The following is a 6,398-nucleotide window of genomic DNA, read 5'->3' as shown; positions in this document are numbered from 1 at the left end:
GAGAGCCCTCCCGGAGGGGGCGGGGCAGGGCCGGGTGGCTCGCCTGCCCTTCCGGGCGCCCTGGGCAAGCAATGCGGGTGACTGAGCTGGGGTGTGTGTGCCAGTGTGTGTGTGTGTGTGTACACACGGGTGAGCGTGTGTGCGCACCCCACCCAGACTTCCACACGCGCCCTGCTTAGTACCAAGCCATATTGTGGTCTGATGAGTAACGTAAAGCCTTTGGGGTTTATATTATATTTACCTTCTTGCTGTGTAGTAAGCGCTCTCCCTCCTCTGTTCCCCAGGTACCATCTGACTAGCTCCCCACTTAGAGCTGGGGACAGGCAAAGCAGCCCTGGAAGTCTCCTGTGATTTCTAAGCTTAAATGTCTGTTTTTCTTTTCTCCCATGCCTTGTAATTGGGAAGAGGGAAAAGTTTACTTAAGAGCTGTTTTTTTAAATTATTACTCATTTGTTTCAAGCAACACTCTCATACTCCAGATAATTCCATTTTCATCTCTTTGGAGCTGAGCAAACCAGATGAAATTATATGAATCCCAGTTTATTTAATTTTGTTTTAGAATTCAACAATTTTTATGAATTTCTAATCCAACCTCATCATCCTATGGGAAACAGAAGACCACCAAGAACAGCCAGCCGGTAAGTGGCAGGGCTGGAACTAGAACCTAGATATTTTTAAGCCACTTTGAAACCATGCTGGTTTTCAACCCTAGCTGCACTCTAAAATTACTTGTCTCACTTTTTTTTTTTCTTTTTCTAGTCATCTGAGTTGAAGATTCACTGGGTCACTTTTTAAAAATACCACCTGGGCCCGTATGTCAAATGAATCCGACTCTGGTGTTAGGACCCTGGCCGTGAATATAGTTTGAAAGTTCCCCAAGTGATTAAGGTATAACAAATGTTGAGAACTACACTATATGCATTGCAAAATAGATAACGGAGAAGGAAAAAAAAAGTGGCAAACTAAGAAGAAAAAAGAAAAGCGACAACTAAAACCAACACTTTAAAAGAGAACAGAATTTTTTACCTGAAATTGAAATTGACGTTTACTATCCATACTTTCCTCTCATACACAATGACATGTACCAGTAAATACATGTATCTTTGACTTTCGCTTAGGAAACCCTAAGTACTGCTAAAATGCACTAACTGCTCCTTCAGAAGAGAGGAGAGCAGAACTGAAAATAATCAAGGAATGGGTGGAACAGTCTACCTTATTCAACTATTTCTGTGCCAGATTTGAAAAAACAAACACCCCAACCCCAGCTAACTATCAACCCAAGCAGAACCAGAAGCCAGAATATACACACTGCTCTGAGGTTTAAACTTTTTGAGGTTAAAATAGCTTAGTTATTTTGAGTATATAAAATGTGAACTTCAAAGTCGAAGTCCAAATTAGACGATTTTGGCTTCCTTTACAGTAGAGGGTCACCCTCTGGGCCCTGCACTGATTTCTAGCAGTCATATGGTTAGCATGCTGGGTTCCTGAGGCTGTGTCTCCCTGCAACCCCACTCATGCTTCGCCTACCTGGAGACAGTGCCAGCTCATGAAATACAATGGGCATGAGCCAGTATCACTGGAACATACGACTTTTTACAGGAATGAAGCAGAAGTCAGTGAGGTTACTGTTACTGTGTTTCCTTTTTACAGTTTTTACTACAACTAGATGTGTTTTTCCTATTAAAGGGACTACTGAGGAGTGGAAGGAAGTCTTTTAAACAATCTTCCACTGTTATTCACACACCTGGACAAAGTAAAAATTTGTCACAGTATTTATATGTCGCATACATAGAATATATATCATATAGAATTTTTAAATTAACTTTAGCGTAAATGAACTCCTTTTCAAAGTACTTGCCCCAGTTTGACAGAAGATTGCTAGGCTCAGAACTAAAGAAAGTAAAATGTATTCACAAGATCTCTGTCTTTTGGTCTTTCTACAATATGGATCTTAGAGGTGTTTAGTTTGTTTTGGTACGGTGTTTTACTTAAAATCTTCATCTGACTGTGTCCTGTACAGCATTATCTTTTACTTTGGCCTGTCCCTCAGTGTATGAACACATTTAAAGTTGAGTCAAAACTGCAATGTTCTTGTTGAACTTTAGAAGTAACAGCTGTCTTCATCACTGAATTTTCAAGATCTTGACAGGCCATCAACTAATCCCAAAATGCAAGTCCTGGCCAGGCACTGTGGTTTACACCAGTAATCCCAGCACTTTGGAAGGCCAAGGCAAGGGGATCCCTTGAGCCCAGGAGTTCAAGGCTACAGTGAGCTATGAATGCTCCACTGCACTTCAGCCTGAGTGATGAGTGAGACCCTGTCTTAAAAAACAATACAGGCTGGCTGGGCACAGTGGCTCATGCCTGCAATTCTAGCACTTTGGGAGGACAAGGCAGGTGAATCACCTGAGGTCAGGATATCGAGACCAACCTGACCAACATGGTGAAATCCCATCTCTACTAAAATACAAAAATTAGCCAGGCATGGTGGCAGGTGCCTGTAATATCTGCTACTTGGGAGGCTGAGGCAGGAGAATCACTTGAACCCTGGAGGCAAAGGTTGCAGTGAGCCAAGATCATGCCACTGCACTCCAGGCTGGGCAACAGAGCGAGACTCCCTCTCAAAAACATAAAGAAAGATAGATTAAAAAACAAACAGGCTGGGCATGGTGGCTCACACCTGGAATCCCGGCACTTTGGGAAGCCAAGGTGAGTGGATCACCTGAGGTCAGGAGTTCGAGACCAGCCTGGCCAGCATGGTGAAAACACATCTATACTAAAAATACAAAAAAGTAGCCAGGCCTGGTGGCAGACGCCTGTAATCCCCGCCAGTTTGGAAGCTGAGGCAGGAGAATCACTTCAGCCTGGGAGCCGGAGGTTGCAGTATGCTGAGATCAGGCCACTGCACTCCAGTCTGGGTGACAGAGTTCAAAAAATAAAAAACAAGCAAACAACAAAAAAACCACAAGTCCTTTCTGCAGTTCCTATAGGCTCTTGAAATCTATAATTCTGTGGACTTGCATTTTTACATATGAGTAAGGGCTACTTGTAAGTAAATAGGTATTAGGAGGTATATCTAAAGTCACAAACTGAAATAGTTACCTCATTAGAATTTACTGAGGACCTAGTACTCTGCTACAAAAGCTGGGTGTTTCACGACGCTCAGAATCATTGCAGCACCCCTTACTGCATGTAAATATGCCTAGATGGTGGGCATTTCTATAGATTCTCATAACAGGTTTCCCCGCTTCTATGCTTGCAGCTCTTGCAGCTCTATAGTCTCTTCTCAACACTGCCAAACCGGAAGCCTCCTAAAACATTAGATCAAAACACTCTGCTGGTCAAAATCCCAAGGTGGCTCCCCACTTCATTCACAAGAGTTCTTTAAATGGCTTACAAGTCCCACATGATCACTGACTTCATCTCCTAGTACTTTCTTTTAGGCTTTCCTTGAGCTGTTCCCTGTGCCTAGAATACCCTTCACTAAGATACTCACTTGGCTAAATCCCTCTTCCTCAAATTTTTGCTCAATTGTCAAATACTCCTACCTGCCCCACACCCTCCCTGGTCATTATGATGATCTTTACCTTACCCTACTTTTTCTTTTTGCCACGGCACTTACCACTCTCTCTGACAACTGTATTTTTATTCCAAGTTAAATATATACCAGTTTATTATATTTATCATCTACTTCCTTGTACTTCAATATAAGCACAAGGACAGAGTATGAATTGTATTAATGTATCCCAAACACTTAGAACAATACATGGCACATAGTAGGTATTCCAACAAATATTTGTTCAATGAATTTCTGGAAAGAGGATTTGACATTATATTTGTCTAAGTTGGGCAGCAAAAGGGAAAAAGCATTCTCAAAAAAGGGGAAAAGCAGTGCAAATGAGTAACATCTAAAGTATTTGCCAAGCTGTACAGATTCCTTTAGGATTAAGTTGCTGTCTACCTCTCTAGCTTTGCCTCCAACCCAGCCTACAAACACATCCTCCTCTTCAGCCATGACAGTTTACTTGCACTTTACTGAATATGTGAATTTTCTCATCTCTGTGACTTTCTATTCCCTCAACTTAGATCACCTTTTCTACTCCCTCTCTCATAACTTTCTTAGTTAATTTCTTTGTCTTCACTATATACTCATCCCTCTCTCTCCCTTTCTTCCACGTGTTTTCCCTAGACTGTCATACCATGTGCTTATAGATAGCACTTGTCACAGTGTGTTGTGGCCATTTATTTCCTTGTCTGTTTCCTCGACAGGACCATGAATTCTTTAAGATCAAATAATGTGCCTTTAACTTCAGTTTCCCCAGGGCTTATCAGAGTGTCTCATATATTATAGAGACTCAATAAATACATACTGAAAAAATACATGAACAGTCACAAAATAATGAGAAAATTACAGTTGTTAGAGTATGAAGAAAGGGAGGCAAGGAGTTGTAGCAAAACATAAAGCTGGAGAAATTGGTTCTGGTAAGATTATGCTACAATCTTATATGCTGTGTTGAAGAATTTGAACTTATATCATTAGACAGTGGAGGTTTTTTAGTGAGAGAACTGACATGATCAGCTTTGATTTTCAGGAGGATATCCTGCCTTCAGTTCTTCACCCATGTCTAAAATGCCTACTAGTAGAATTACTCAATGGACTCAGATGCATAATGGTTTGGGCCTGGAGACACAAATAACAGAATTTTGCTTCCTGCTTTCAGAATTTATTTTTGTAACTATTTTGCTCAGTAGATTATAACAGCATGATAATGAGGCCAAGGTCATGGTTTAAATCCCTGAGTGAGTCAGTCAGTGCAGTGGCCACAGCTGACTGTTAATCTTTGCCAGTTGTCAGATGACAACATGTTATTTCTTGACCAGGAACTGGGTGAGAGAATATGACTGGTTCATCCAAAGTTAATCACCATTATTGTAGAAGCAACTCAAAGTACATGGCTATTGGTTATAGGACTATAATTTCATTTTAATGAAAATAATAGTATTATATTAGTGATGGCCAAAGAGCACAACCTCAGAGAGAAACATACATTGTTTGTTCCTGGAAAAGAAGCTAGAGATTAGTAAAGTTTAATTATTGGAATTCAAGGCCAAAAAATAATGAAAAGCTTAATGGATGTTAGTGTAGGTAAGCATTATTAATTACTTTTTGTGTATTTAGCAATATAGGAAGTTATTTATTATTATGTCATAAAACTCATAGAGCCATTCATATTAAAAGTGGGAACATAATAATTGTCTTTTTTTTTTTTTAAGACAAAGTCTCACTCTGTCACCTGCCTGAGCTTCCCAAGTAGCTGGGATTACTGGCGTCCACCACTACATCCGGCTAATTTTTGCATTTTTAGTAGAGACAGGGTTTCACCATTTTTGGCCAGGCTGGTCTCAAACTCCTGACATCAAGCGATCCGCCCACCTCGGCATTCCAAAGTGCTGGGATTACAGGCATGAGCCACCTCGCCCAGACTTCATCTTTCATTTATAGCATTGTAAAGTTGTTTCTATTTTTGCTTCCCTCCTAGCAATCAATAAGCACGTCTGTAAAGTGAAATAGGACTATATTAGAGGTAGAGACGTAGCATAACTGATGTTATTATTTTCTTAATTACATCTTTATCCTTTATTATTTAACTTTTAAGTTCAGGAGTAAGGCGGGCGCGGTGGCTCATGCCTGTAATCCTAGCATTTTGGGAGGCTGAGGCAGGTGGATTGCCTGAGCTCAGGAGTTCGAGACCAGCCTGGGCAACACGGTGAAACCCTGCCTCTACTAAAATATGAAAAATTAGCTCGGCGTGGTGGCGTGCACTTGTAATCCCAGCTACTCAGGAGACTGAGGCAGGAGAATTGCTAGAATCTGGGAGGCAGAGGTTGCAGGGAGCTGAGATTACACCACTGCACTTCAGCCTGGGCAACAGAGCAAGACTTTGTCTCTAAACAAAAAAAAAGAAAGAAAGAAAGAAAAAGTTCAGGGGTACAAGTTCAGTTTGTTACATAAATAAACTTGTGTCTTGAGAGTTTGTTTTATAGATAATTTTGTCACCCAGGTATTCAGTCTAGTACCATTAGTTTTTTTTTTTTTCTGATCCTCTCCCTCCTCCCACCCTCCACTGTTCGATAGGCACCACTGTGTGTTGTTCCCTTGTATGTGTCCGTGTGTTCCTATCATTTAGCTCGTGTACGTGTGTTCTTATCATTTAGCTCCCTTACAAGTGAGAACATGCGGTATTTGATTTTCTGTTCCTGTGTTAGTTCGCTAAGGATAGTGGCCCCCAGCTCCATCCATGTTCCTGTAAAGGACATGATCTCATTCTTTTTTATGGCTACACAGTATTCCATGGTGTATATGTACCACATTTTTTAAATCCAGTCTACCATGGTGG

General features: G+C 41.0%; 1 long non-coding RNA gene across 1 annotated transcript; it reads left to right on the top strand.

Moving 5' to 3' along the window:
• Positions 1-528: 528 nt before the first annotated feature.
• LOC135964794 (uncharacterized) lies at positions 529-981 on the top strand. Its single transcript, XR_010577437.2, has 2 exons — positions 529-638; positions 760-981. It is a non-coding gene; the product is annotated as an uncharacterized lncRNA (long non-coding RNA).
• The last annotated feature ends 5,417 nt before the right edge of the window (positions 982-6,398 follow it).

Source organism: Macaca fascicularis, chromosome 8 (assembly GCF_037993035.2).
Source record: "Macaca fascicularis isolate 582-1 chromosome 8, T2T-MFA8v1.1".
In the NCBI taxonomy this organism is placed as follows: domain Eukaryota; kingdom Metazoa; phylum Chordata; class Mammalia; order Primates; family Cercopithecidae; genus Macaca; species Macaca fascicularis.
This window is presented reverse-complemented; position numbering and strand designations above follow the sequence as displayed.